The sequence below is a fragment of the Agelaius tricolor genome, unplaced genomic scaffold (assembly GCF_023055355.1).
Source record: "Agelaius tricolor isolate 1412-34295 unplaced genomic scaffold, bAgeTri1.0.p SCAF_21, whole genome shotgun sequence".
NCBI lineage: Eukaryota > Metazoa > Chordata > Aves > Passeriformes > Icteridae > Agelaius > Agelaius tricolor.
The window spans coordinates 5,603,384-5,617,305 of NW_027269281.1; the positions used below are offsets into that span (position 1 = coordinate 5,603,384).

Consider the following 13,922-nt stretch of genomic DNA (forward strand, 5'->3'; position numbering starts at 1 on the left):
TAGTATAACTGCTTCAATAATTAATAAATTCTTTGATTGGAAATTACTCATTTTGAGTCAATTTTATAACAATTTGGTGCCGCGACTTGGATGAGAGTTTGGATCGGGTAAGATCTACCCAGAGTGGGGGGCGCCTCATCCAGTGCTTTCCGGGTGGCCCCTCTGGGAAGACCTCCACCACTCTCACCGACGACCCTAAAATATGTACTAGTAAGCAAACGGGACAAATTATACCGGTGAACCCCTTAATAATCTGTGCACGGAGTCCGGACGAAGACGCAGGACGCGTAAGTATAAAAGGGAATCCGTTTGGGCGGGGTTGGGATCCCGGAGTGTGGCGGTGGACAAGTGTGAATGAGAGGAGGGCCGGCAGCCGGACTCTCCAAGTGAGTGTGGACCCTTGAGTAGTGCGGTTCCCGTAGACCCGCGAGGGCTCGGGCCACGAAAAAGGGGAAGTGAAAGGAATTTGAGAGTGAAAGAAGGCACTCCGGACGAATGGGGCAGGGGAAAACAAGACCCCAACCCAAGTCAAACTCCCCCCCATTCCAAGGGACAGTCCCCTAGGATTTATGCTTAGTAATTGGAAGCATTACCCGGGGACCGAGACTAAGGATAGGGCCAGAATGATACATTATTGCATGGAAGTATGGGGTGGGAAAGAGATTTCCAAAAAAGTTTTTTGGCCTGTGTTTGGATCATCTGAAGACTGGGTTCAACAGGACTTGAACCTATGGGTAAATTCTAAAGAGCCCTTCTCGCAAGAGGAGAGTGATTATGCCAAAATATGGGTAGCAAGACCCGAAGTGTATGTTTTCCAATTAAGAGAAGGGAAAGGGGATCCGGACAAAAAGGGGAAGAGGGACAATCATTTGGGCGACTTAATTATAGCACCGCCCCCATATGTCCCACCGCTAGCACCCAATGCCCCACCACCTCCACAACCACCTGCACCGAACAATGATGAAGAGGGTAACCAAGGGGAGGTTAACCAAACCGGTTACCAAGGCCCGATTACAAGGAGCCGCAGTAGGGTTGAGACGGGGCTATTCCCCCTACGGGAGATGCCCATGGGTGGACCACAGGCGGGTATAGGATTTATTACTGTCCCCTTGAGTTCGGCAGATGTACGAGACTTTAAGAAGGACATGGGACATTTATTAGAGGACCCTTTTGGGGTAGCCGAGAGGGTCGACCAGTTCTTAGGACCAAACATCTATACCTGGGAAGAAATGCAGTCCATTTTGGGCATTCTGTTCTCTACTGAAGAATGGAATATGATAAGAAGGGAAGGAATGCGTATTTGGGACACGCAGCATGTCCAAGGCCCGGCTGCGGACACTAAATGGCCCCTACAGAACCCCCATTGGGACCACCAAAATGCGGCACATAGAACACATATGCAGGATTTAAGGACCATAATTATTCAGGGGATTAGGGACTCAGTCCCGAGGGGGCAAAATATAGATCGGGCATTCAACGATAGGCAAAAGAAGGACGAGTCGCCTATGGAATGGCTCGAGAGATTACGGCGGAACTTACGATTGTACTCCGGAATGGACCCCGATAGCCAAACTTCACAGTCAATGCTGAAAGTCCATTTCGTTTTAAAATCGTGGGACGACATAAAGAAGAAAATCCAGAAGTTAGAGGACTGGCAGGACAGGGGGCTGGATGAACTGCTTAGAGAGGCACAGAAAGTATATGTCCGTAGGGACGACGAAAGAGACCGCAGACAAGTAAGGTTGATGGTCGCAGCAACAGGTGGGGGAGGTACCAAAGAGAAGGGCGAAAGGGAGGTTCGAATGAACAAAAAGAGAAAAGTATAGGGGAGTCAGAAGGGGTGAAGGTATGTTTTTATTGCGGAAAAAAAGGGCATTTTAAGCGAGAATGTAGAGTCCGGATCAGAGACGAGAAGCAGTTCCAAATGGACTAGGGGGGTCAGGGGCTCTATTTGGTGGGGACCCGGAAAAATCATAAAGAGCCCTTGATAAAACTTAAAGTGGGTCCCCACAACCAAGAAATGGAATTCTTGGTAGATACGGGGGCAGAAAGATCCACGGTACAGAACCTACCAAAAGGATGTACCATCTCTAAAGAAACTGCCACTGTCATAGGGGCGAAAGGGGAACCTTTTGAAGTACAAATCATAAAAAATGTGACTATAGAATCAGTATCCAAAATAGGGATGGGAAATCTATTATTGGTACCCGAGTCAGATTATAATCTGCTCGGGCGAGACATGATTATAGAATTAGGGATTAGTATAGGTGTAGATAATAAGGAATTAAAAATTAAATTATGCCCTTTAAGGGTAGAAGATGAAAAGCAAATTAACCCCGAAGTCTGGTACACGCCTGAGAGCGTGGGACAGCTAAAAATCACTCCATTTTCGGTAACTATCAAAAATCTGGATGTCCCCGTCCGAATTAAGCAATACCCATTATCCCCAGAAGGGAGACGAGGATTAAAACCAGAAATAGAAAGGTTGTTGAATAATGGATTGTTAGAACCCTGTATGTCTCCGTTCAATACTCCCATCCTACCAGTTAAAAAGCCAAACGGCACCTATCGATTGGTGCATGATTTAAGGGAAATAAACAAGCGAACTGTAGCCCGGTTCCCGGTGGTGGCAAATCCTTATACCCTCTTGACTAAACTGGGGCCTGAGAATTTATGGTACAGTGTTATAGATCTCAAAGATGCCTTTTGGGCATGCCCTTTGGCTAAAGAAAGCCGGGATTATTTTGCATTTGAATGGGAAGACCCCAATATGGACGGTACTCCCTCAAGGATTCACTGAGTCCCCTAATCTCTTCGGGCAGGCTTTAGAGCAAATTTTACAGGATTACCAAGTGGGGCCAGGGGTTACATTAATCCAATACGTAGATGATCTACTCCTGGCGGGGCAGCAGGAAGAGAATGTACGGAAAGAAAGTATTAAGTTATTGAACTTTTTAGGATTAAAGGGATTGAAAGTCTCCAAGGCAAAACTACAATTTGTCGAAGAAGAAGTAAAATACCTAGGCCATTATCTAAAGAAAGGAGAGAAGAGAATAGATCCCAAACGAATACAGGCGATTTTAGCATTACCAATTCCAAGAAATAAGAGACAAATCAGGCAAATACTTGGACTAACTGGTTATTGTCGACAATAGATTGAAAATTACAGTAGTAAGGCGACTTTCTTGTATCAGAAACTTACTCAAGAGGGACTCCTAAAATGGGATCAGGAGGACACCGAAAAGCTGCAAGAGCTTAAAGAGAGCCTAATCCATGCCCCGGTATTAAGTTTACCTAATACTAATAGACCCTTCTTTTTGTTCATAAACGTAGACAAGGGGGTCGCATATGGGGTCCTTACTCAAGAATGGGCAGAGAAAAGGAAACCGGTGGCTTATCTATCAAAGATCTTGGACCCAGTAAGCAGAGGATGGCCTACGTGCTTACAAGCAATTGTAGGATGTGCTCTTTTGGTAGAAGAAGCCCGGAAAATTACATTTAATAGCAGCCTGAAAGTGCTGTCCCCCCATAACATACAGGGAGTCTTACAGCAAAAGGCTGAAAAATGGATCTCAGACGCAAGGCTTCTAAAATATGAAGGAATATTAATTGAGGCTCCAAATTTAACTCTAGAAACTACTAATATCCAAAATCCAGCTTCCTTCTTATATGGAGGACCAGAAGAAGCACTAACACATGATTGTATAGTGACTATAGAAGAACAAACAAAAATCAGACCAGATTTGGAAGAAGAGGAATTGGAAAAAGGAGAAAGACTGTTTGTGGATGGATCCTCCAGAGTAGTTGAGGGAAGGAGAAAATCAGGATATGCTATAATAAGGGGACCCAACCTGGAAGTGATAGAATCGGGACCCCTTAGTGGATCCTGGTCCGCCCAAGCATGTGAACTATATGCTGTACTACGAGCCCTGGAATGGTTAACAGGAAAAGATGGGACTATTTTTACGGACTCGAAATATAGCTATGGGGTAGTCCATACATTTGGCAAAATATGGGAGGAAAGAGGACTAATAAATTCACAAGGGAAAGATTTAGTTCACCGTAAATTAATATTAGATGTGCTCAGTGCTCTACGAAAACCCCGAAAAATAGCTATAGTTCACCTGAAAGGTCACCAAAAAGGACTGGATTTGAGAAGTAGGGGAAATAATACAGCTGACCAGGAGGCTAAACGGGCTGCCCTGAGACTCCTCACTTTGCAGGAAAACATAAAACACTCCCAAATGCCAGAACCTGACCCCGACATCAAGTTTAATAAAGAGGAAGAGAATAAAATACAAAAACTAGGAGCTAAAAGGGATGCACAAGGAGCATGGAAATTAGCAGATGGCAGAGAAATAATACCCAGAGCATTGGCACATAGATTACTGACTAAGATACATCAAAAAACACATTGGGGATCACAGGGACTGGTAGATTATTTTGCTGCAAAGTATGTGAGTGTGGGAATCTGGGACATTGCCAAACAAGTAACCAGAGGATGCCTAATTTGCTTACAAGTAAATAGAAAAAATTTGAGAAAATTACCGGAGGGAGGCCGACCGCTAGCGAAAAGGCCTTTCTCCCACATCCAGATAGATTTCACCGAGCTCCCCAAAGTAGGGAGAACCAAATATTTATTGGTCTTGGTGGACCACCTAACACATTTTGTGGAAGCCTTCCCAACCGTAAGAGAAACAGCCAAAGTAGTTATGAAAATATTGATGGAAGAGATAATCCCGAGATATGGGGTCCCAGAAGTCATTGACTCAGATAGAGGGCCGCATTTTATTTCCCAAGTTACCCAAAACTTAGCAACAGCTCTGGGCATACGGTGGGAACAACATGCCCCCTGGCATCCCCAGAGCTCTGGACGAGTTGAACGAATGAATGGGGAAATAAAAAAGCAATTGACCAAACTGGTAGCAGAAACCAATTTGACCTGGGTTAAATGTATTCCTCTAGCGTTGCTAAATATAAGAACAAGACCTAGAGCTGATTTAGGGGTATCACCCTTTGAAATGATGTATGGGATGCCGTATAATCTAGAAAATCCTAACGAACATCCTGTCATTAATGACACATGTACACAAAAATATTTGGTGGAATTGACAAAGTACAGAAAGGCATTATGGGAAAAAGGTATGTTAGCACAACGGCCTCCTTTAGATTTTATCTTACACCAGGTACAGCCAGGAGATTGGGTGCTCGTGAAAAGCTGGAAAGAAAACCCCTTGACTCCAAGGTGGGAAGGACCGTTCCAAGTACTCCTCAGCACAGAAGCAGCCATACGAACCGCTGAAAAAGGATGGACTCATGCTAGTCGCATAAAAGGACCGGTGAAACCCCCTCACAGCTGGGAGGTTTGCAGTCTCCCGGGAGAAACCAAATTAAAGCTGAAACGAACTGATAAATGATTTGGATAGTAATCTGGGTTGGAGATAACCATTATCTCCAAACCCAGCTAATAGGGAATCGGGAGGCTCTTGGATATTGCAAACTCTTAGAGGACGAGTTAAGAAAGCCCTACTTTAAGTCCCCGAGATTAGAACATAAAGGGCACCCATGGTGGAAGGGGGAAAAAGCACAAAACAAAGATATAAGGTTAAAGTGTAACTGGTTAGATTGTGACTGTCACCCCCTTGTATGCTTTTCCTGTAAATTGTGTCACGAACCTTGGTGGTCTCATTGTCGGAGTGGTAGAACACCTAGGGGAATTTGCACGCCGTGCTATGAGAAAGAGAGGAGACTAACTTCTATCATTCTTAGTAGCAGAGTTGCTACGGGGGAGGTAAAGCTTGGATCTGACGAGTGGTGGGAAACCTTTTCCAAAGGGGTAAATCCTGATCGGTTCTGCTACCACCCTAACGAACCGATCCCCTTTCTCCTGGACATCCTGGAAGTGGTGTGTCAGAAGAAAGCCCCCAATTTGCGGCGTGACCTCTCATTAATAAAAGCTGATAACTGGGCCGCCAGTGCTAAAAAGTGGAAACGGGAGGTTTATCCGGCTCCTGAAGAATACCTCTGCTGCCGAGAAGATGGTAAACCCCGAGGCTCGCAGCAACCGAGTCGTCGGGCGAGGCAGAGAGGTAATAACCAGTGGAGTCCGTCAGAAGCCTCGACCCCCATATGGGATGTCCAGGAAATGTTGGCCGTCCTGCCCCAGGATTGGTAACCCACCACTGGGGAAACCAAAGGTAAAATTCAACCTGAGCTCCGACAATGACAGCCCCAAATTACAAGCCTTAATTCTTTTCTGGTGCATTGTAACAAGTTCAGGGGCAGAAGGGTATTCACATCAACCCTTCAAATGGTCACTGATTAGATGGGAAGACCAGTATGTTATCCAGACCAAAATCACATCTGGCGCACCCAGCTTTTTATGTACTTTGTATGATTTAATACCTGTAAATCCATGTTTAAATCAGTTTGGATATTATTTTTGTCCAAGCTCAAACCCGGGAAAAGGGTATTGTAACTATCCAGGACACTTTTACTGTGCTTATTGGGACTGTGTATCAGTAAGCTCCTTTGGGGGGAACGAGGACGGGTTTATCAGAACTGGATGGGGTCCATACGGGTGTACACAGCCCACTTCCACATATACCCAGAAAGAAGGAGGGTTAGATGGAACATGCAATATGATTTACATTAATGTGACAAAACCACATGACCAAGTCTGGTTATTAGGGAAAATGTGGGGAGCCCGATTATGGGAACCAGGGACAGACAGAGGGGGGCACTTTATAATCCAAAAGACAACCGTGCCACACGACCCCGAACCAATTGGACCAAACCAGGCGATAGCTGGAGAACTAACGCTAGGAGAAAATAATGGAAATTAATCAGAAACAGCCCCAACCACTAGTCTTCCAGAAATGTATAAGCAAAACTTTACTAATTCGACCCGAGGACCTGAAAACCCGGGAGAAGGGGACTTGTGGAAAATATTACAGGCCACTTTCCTAGTCCTGAATGAGACCCATCCAAATCTAACTAAGGAATGTTGGCTGTGTTACACCGTAAACCCCCCGTTCTATGAAGCCATAGGGGTAACAGCAAAAAGCAGACGAGTAAATGGGACCAACCCAGCTAGGTGCCTATGGAAAAAAGAAGGAGAAGAATTGAGAGGGATAACCTTGGCAAGGGTAACGGGGAGAGGAAGATGTATAGGATGAGTACCAGTGGAAAAACAACATCTATGTCAGGTTATAGGGAATTTGAGTGACCCTAAGAAACCTGCCAGCTGGATACTGCCAGCAGCAAATACTAAATGGGTCTGTAACACTCTCGGAGTCACCCCATGTATAAATATAGACCGATTTAATGAATCCAGTGACTTTTGTATTCAAGTATTGATAGTACCCAGAGTCCTTTACCACCCCGTAGAGTACGTTTATGAACAATATCAAAATATAGGACCCCACATAGTGAAACGGGAAATATTCACAACCTTCACTGTAGCAATGTTACTAGGAATAGGTGCAGCCGGGACAGGAACAGGAATAGCCTCACTCATACAGCAACACCGAGGATTCCAAGAACTAAGAGCCTCTGTAGATGAAGACTTCAGGAGGATCGAAACCTCCATCAAAGACCTCACAGAATCATTAGATTCCCTAGCAGAGGTTGCCTTACAAAATCGAAGGGGGTTAAATCTATTATTCCTGCAACAAGGAGGACTATGTGCTGCTTTAAGAGAAGAATGCTGCACATATGTAAACAAGAGCGGAATTATACGGGACTCAATGGCAAAACTACGGGAGGGGCTAGAAAGAAGACAAAGAGAAAGGGAAGAGCACCAAAGCTGGTATGAATCTTGGTTTAACTATTCTCCTTGGCTTACAACTTTATTATCAACGATAGCGGGTCCACTACTTCTCTTATTATTGGGACTCATGTTTGGCCCTTGTATTTTTAATAAATTGATTAGCATTGTAAAAGGCAGATTAGAAGCTGCTCACCTTATGCTCATACGAGCAAAATACGAAACCTTGAAGATGGATGATCCAGAAGAATCTCTGGAGCTCAGCAAAAGAGAATTAGAGCGTTTTGATGAACAAAATTGAGTATCAGAACAAAGGGGGGATTGAGATGAAGGACTACATTTTGTTCATCACGAAAAAGAGACCAGTGTGTTACAAGAGTTGTCTGCTGACTATTTCTGTACTACTTCATGAGATAGGAGTTACAAGGATACCAGGGAAGGAGTTGCAGGAGCCCACACATAGTCCCACCCAGCAAATGGTACAAACAGATAACTAACAGAAATAACGACCAGGGAAAGGCTGGGGAAAGGGCAGGGGCAGATTAACACCCAGCAGGGAAACCTTTCCCGCTGACAAATGGTACAAGCAGATAACTCACAGAGATAACGACCAGGGAAAAGCTGGGGAAGGGGCAGGGGCAGATAAACAGTCTGCAAGGCAGGATATTTGCTTGCTTAAGCTTGATAGGACACAGTTTGCAAGGCAGGATATTTGCTTGCTTAAGCTTGATAGGGCACATATTGCGTTAATCATAAGATTTTGGTAATTTTCCATGGAGAAGTCACCAAATAAAGACATAGGGTGAAGAAGACGCAGCTGAGGAAGACTCCGCAGCCTTTTATCACCGACCACCAGGAGACAGAAGGATGACCCTCTAGCAACAACCAGCGCAGGCGCAGAGAACTCCGAGATAACATGGACTCCTGAAGGATGGAGAGGATAAAAGGACTGAATCAGAAACTAGTTGGTGCGGCAGTAGGTGGAGCTGAGACTCCCCTGTCGCCCAGCGCTGAGCCTTTGCTTACTTAGTATAACTGCTTCAATAATTAATAAATTCTTTGATTGGAAATTGCTCGTTTTGAGTCAATTTTATAACAACGTAACAGTATATAAGAACATTGTTTTAAGATAACAGTGTGTTTTGGCATATTGCCAAACACCCCAGCACTGGATATTGTCCCTTTTATCTCTCATTAAACTTTTAAAATTTGAGAGTGAACTCTGTTTTTCACATCCCCGACCGAGTACCAGCTGCTGATGTGTGCCAGCTGCATTTGCGGATGGAGCTGCCACTGTGTCCTGGTTCAGGAAAAATTTGGGAGACAACCCCTGAAAGGGTTCCTCTAGAAAGCAGATTCAATTGGCCCCTCTGCCAACCGGTTTGGTAGAAAATACCTCCTTGGAGAAAACTGGAAAAAACTGTTTGTTAAACAATAAAACCTAAACAATATTAAACAATAAAACTTCTTGCCACTCTAAAAGAGACACAAACTCAGAAAGTCTCCTCTGTGGGCTGTAGCTCGGCTCACTCGGTCTCTTATCAGTCCCTCTGCTGTTGGAAATGCCGCAGCCCAGGCCTGGCCTGGTGGGCCATAGGTGTGAGCTGCTGGTGCTCTTCTGGTGTTTAGTCCAGAGCAGGTTTAAACAGGTCCAAAGAAAAGTGAAAAACCCCCCCACAGTCCAGGGAACTTCTTTGCCTCATCTAGCTAAAATTAACTAAAAGCAAAAGAGAGCTCTGTCCCCGCTGTCTGTCCATCAGCAGACAACACAGTCCAGGAGCAGGAATGTAGAGGAGTGAGTGTAGTTTCTGAAAACAAACTGTGGGCTTCTTTTCTCCCCCCTTCACTCTCGGAACAAGTCTGAAAGGTGCAAAACTTATTATTCAGCATAAACAGAATAGATGATTGGTACACAAGCATCATATAGTCGATCCAGGACCCACTGCTGGAGACATAACAGATATGGAGGGCTGCTGCCATTTTTCTCTTTGTCTCCCTACACACAATTGGTCATGGCAGAAGCCATCTTGGGGAAGGGGTCACTCCACCATTTTGAATTCTTCTTTGTTACAGGAGAGTATGTGAGATTTAGTAATTTTGTATCTTGTGATTATTTACTGATATTTTTGCCTGTTGTTGTTTTGCTTGTAGTTAAACTGTTATTTTTTCACTTATATCTGCTCGTATTCATTTCTCCTTGTTGGTGGAAAGGGATTGGTTAAACTAAACGGGAGGTAACTCAGAGTGTTCCCCTGATTCAAAGGAATCTGTTCCACAGTAAGGTGCTGTAAAGTAAAGCACACCTTTATTGGCCAGTCTGGGAGCATGCAGGGCTTAACTCCTCCATGTGCGTGTCTTCCATGGCCATTTTACAGACGTTTTTTATACGTTTGAAAGTTTATCATTATATGTTTACAAATTCATTGTTATACGTTTACAAGTTTGTCATCCGCCCTTGTTTTGGTCACTTATCTAAAGTCACAGTCCTAAGGGGTCTTACATGACTTGCGGTTTCCTTATCTTAGGGTTACAAACATAGCACACTATCCTTAATACAGTTATCACATCTAGTTTGCTAATACACAATTCTATTATACACTATGTTACTATATAAGTTATATTTAATTTATAATTGTTTACTGATTATATTCCTATTTTCCTATTACATTTTTCTACCCTTTTGTGACAGTTCTTCTATTTGTCATTAAAACAGCAGTTAGCATGTGTCTTCCTCCTTATTGCTTAGCCCACCGGGGCTAGGCCTTTGCTCTGTAGACAAGCGATTAGCCAAACCCATTAGCTTGCATTCCATTCCCTTATCATCCTAGTCCACTTGGGTTTATTTTTTCAAGATCAGTTAGCATTAGGCATAGCATCTCCTATTCACTTATCCTCATAGCCCCTTCCAGGGCTAGGCTTCTTGTTCAGCAAAAGCAGTTTGCGGTCAGGCATAGCATCCCACATCTAGCTTTTATTAGTTTATACTTTATACTAAAGCACTTATGTTAAAGGCATTCTGTGTTTAAAGGAGTCCTGTGTATCACCCCTTAGATTATCTTAAACAAAGACACCAGCTTAGCAATGCAATGTAGGAATCATGGAGGCAGGAGGAGCAGGCAGTGGTCTGGACCTTGAGATTTGGGAAATCAGTGTTGAGTTTCTTTTCCAGCACATTGACTATGCATATGTAGGGAACCACTTTGCTGCTTTATCCCTCAACTTCGTGTCCGTAAACATAGATAATAGCCTGACAGAGAGATGTAGCAATACTTTACAGCCAGGGAGATGCTTAAAGGCAAGTGTATTTGGTCTGATTGAGAGAGTTCATTTTTCCTTAGCAGCCCTTACGGTGCTGTGTTTTGCACTGATAGCCAGAAGATTGTTGATAACACACCACTGTTTCGGCTACTGCTCAGCAGCCCTGTCCCTCTGACATTCCTTCCCCCATCAAGGGGTTGGGTGTGGGAAAGACATTTCTGTGCTGTTCTTGTGAGCCAGCAAAGGCTTCCTGAAGATAAGGAAGGCCTCATATCTCTCTCAAGGAATTTACCAAGGCTATCACCATGACAATGTGAGGAATGAGAGAAAAAAATGCAAGCAAGAAGATCTCGACTTTGGTTGGCTTACACAGTGGCGTGGCTCCTTTAACCTAATGAAAGCTTTGTTTTTTCTTTATGACCAATGGGCAGTGTATGTGGTTTTTAAGTAAATGTAAACAAATGTAAACATCTTGTAAAACTATAAAAACATCATGCTGCTTTAATAAATAAATCTAAGTAGCCTTCTGACTGAGCCCTGGTGCTTTGCGCCATGTGGGGCTCTATAGCGACATCTGGTGACTGTCCACCATAATTGCAACTGGGCTGTAAAAAAAAAAAAAAGGGAAAAAAGAAAGAGAGAAAAAAGTTGAAGGGTACCCTAATGAGTGAAGGCAGCAAGGAGGCTGCTGAGGTCCGGACCCAATTCAGACGTCTGATTTGAGGTGAGCGACTGGGGAAAAAATAGTGGGAAATAATTTATCAAATGAGGAAAAGACTGTTTTGTGCACGAGAAAAGCTTTATTGAAAAGGAAATCTGTTTGAGCTTCTAATTATGCGTTTCGTAGTTTACTGATATCGTGTAAATCACAAGACTTTGACGCTGATGCCGACACTGCCTTCAGTGTATGGGCATGGAAAAATGTTGGGAAGAGACTATGGGATGTGATATCTAAGGGGGATATGACAGTTGTTGATTTGGCTACTACCTGGAGACTGTTGTATGAGACGTTGAAGGAATGGAAAGCAGAACAAGATAGAGGGGAGGAATTGGAGGAGCAGGAATTAGAGCAAGAAACTGAAGTAGAGGAACAGGAGGAAGATGGGGCTGAGCCTGTCAATCTATCTCTGCCTGAGGAGTCTGCTGCAGTTGCTGTGGAGGCTCCCTCAGGGTTTGCTATCATGAGAATCAAACAGCAGGCTGAGACTACTCCTCGGTATTCATCTCCAAAAGACTATATTAAACCTGCCTATACTTTGCCTGCTCAGCAGTTAGTTGAATTGAGTACTAAATCAAAGTACCATACGTCTGCACAGCAATAAGCCAAAATGAAGTTAAAGAAGAAGCGAAATGAAGAACAGGCTGAGTCGTCAAGCCGCCTATCTCCGCCTGGGCCGTTTGCCCCCCCCCCACCATCCCTTGGGTTGGCTGCCACCCCCTCACCTTCCTGTGGATCGGCTGCTCCTCCTCCGTCCTCCCGTGGTTCAGTTGTTTCCCCCTCCCCCCCCCGCCCGCCACATTCCCTTGAGCCGTCCTCCCCTTTTTTGCCCCCTTTCGAGTGATCTGCCTCCACTCCGCCTCCGTTGAGTAGTCTGCCCTCCCTCTCCCTTCTGAATTGGATAAACAAATGCAATCTGTAACATTGTGTCGTTCTTTGCCTAGCAATAGTTCCGACGATGAACTGCTGGTGATAAGTACATCTAAAATGACACAGAGATCTGTTTCTCCTAGACCTCATAGCAGATCCAGGCCTGCTGTTATTAAGACTTTGCCTCCCTGCCAGGTGGCTGTGACTCCTCGACACCCTTTGCAATTTTGGGAGCATGTGAGAATGAAAGCAGCTGAAGTGGGGGATTGGAATTTATTAGAGAAAATAGGTCCACCTAAAAGGATGGAGATGGCTGCTGCTGCTTCTGGTGGGCCTGTGGCTTTTCCTGTTTTCAAAGCTGCTCCTAATTTGGGACAACAAGATAGCCATCAGGTTTTTGCGTGGAGGGTTGTACATGATCTTCAGGCGAAACTAGATCAGTATGGTGTTAACTCTTCACAGGTGATGCAAGAGATTCGTGTTCTTGGTGCTGGTGTGCTTGCTCTTTATGGTGCTGTTCATCTTCCTGCGGTTCTGTTTCAGCCAGTGCAGTATGGTGTACAAGTGCAGGGAAACTGGAAGAAGTACGCGAAGGGGCACGTGGAGACACAAATACCCTGATGACAATCACGAGCCCTGCCAGCACTGCAAAGCTCTCCATTGGAGACTGATACACAGGGACCACAAGAGGCTTGGCAGGGATTGATATACTGACAGCTGACACAGTGACTATTTTGACAAGAGTTATATGCAAAGTGCCTCTTGATGCCTATGGTCCTATAGGCTGAGGTTTGAGTGTTTTTTAATAGGAAGATCTAGTAGCACTATTCAAAGTATTAATGTGCATTTGGGTCTTTTTGATTCTGATTATGTGGGATGAATTCAGGCTATGGTGTCTGTTAGTGAACCTCCTGTTGTTATTCAAAAAGGTACTTGTATTGCTCAACTTGTTCCTTTTATGAGTTGTGTTCCAACTGTAGTGCACTGGAGTCATGGCGCTGGAGGTTTTGGATCTACAGGACCACCTCAATTGTTTTGGACTCAAAAGGTGACAGATGAGCGTCTGGAAATACAATGTTTGGTCACTGCTAAGGGATGTCATCCAGAAACTACAACAATATCAGGTTTATTTGACACAGGAGCAGATGTAACTATAATTTCACAGTTTTTTTGGCCTCCAGCATGGCCCCTCATTCAATCAACCTTTGGAGTTGTTGGATTAGGTGGGTCAACTGTTGGTGCTTTATCTGCTATTGCGATCGCTGTAACACATCAGGAAGGCCAACAAGCTAACATCAGACCTTATGT

General features: G+C 44.4%; 2 long non-coding RNA genes across 2 annotated transcripts in view; one reads left to right on the forward strand and one right to left on the reverse strand.

Annotated features, from left to right (window-relative positions):
- The window catches only part of LOC139598928 (uncharacterized), a 567,429-nt gene that overhangs the window by 553,043 nt on the left and 464 nt on the right, over positions 1-13,922 (reverse strand). The gene's annotated exons all lie outside the window — the stretch shown is intronic.
- Positions 187-8,838, forward strand: LOC139598956 (uncharacterized). The gene is made up of 3 exons (XR_011682094.1): positions 187-287; positions 5,187-5,339; positions 8,551-8,838. It is a non-coding gene; the product is annotated as an uncharacterized lncRNA (long non-coding RNA).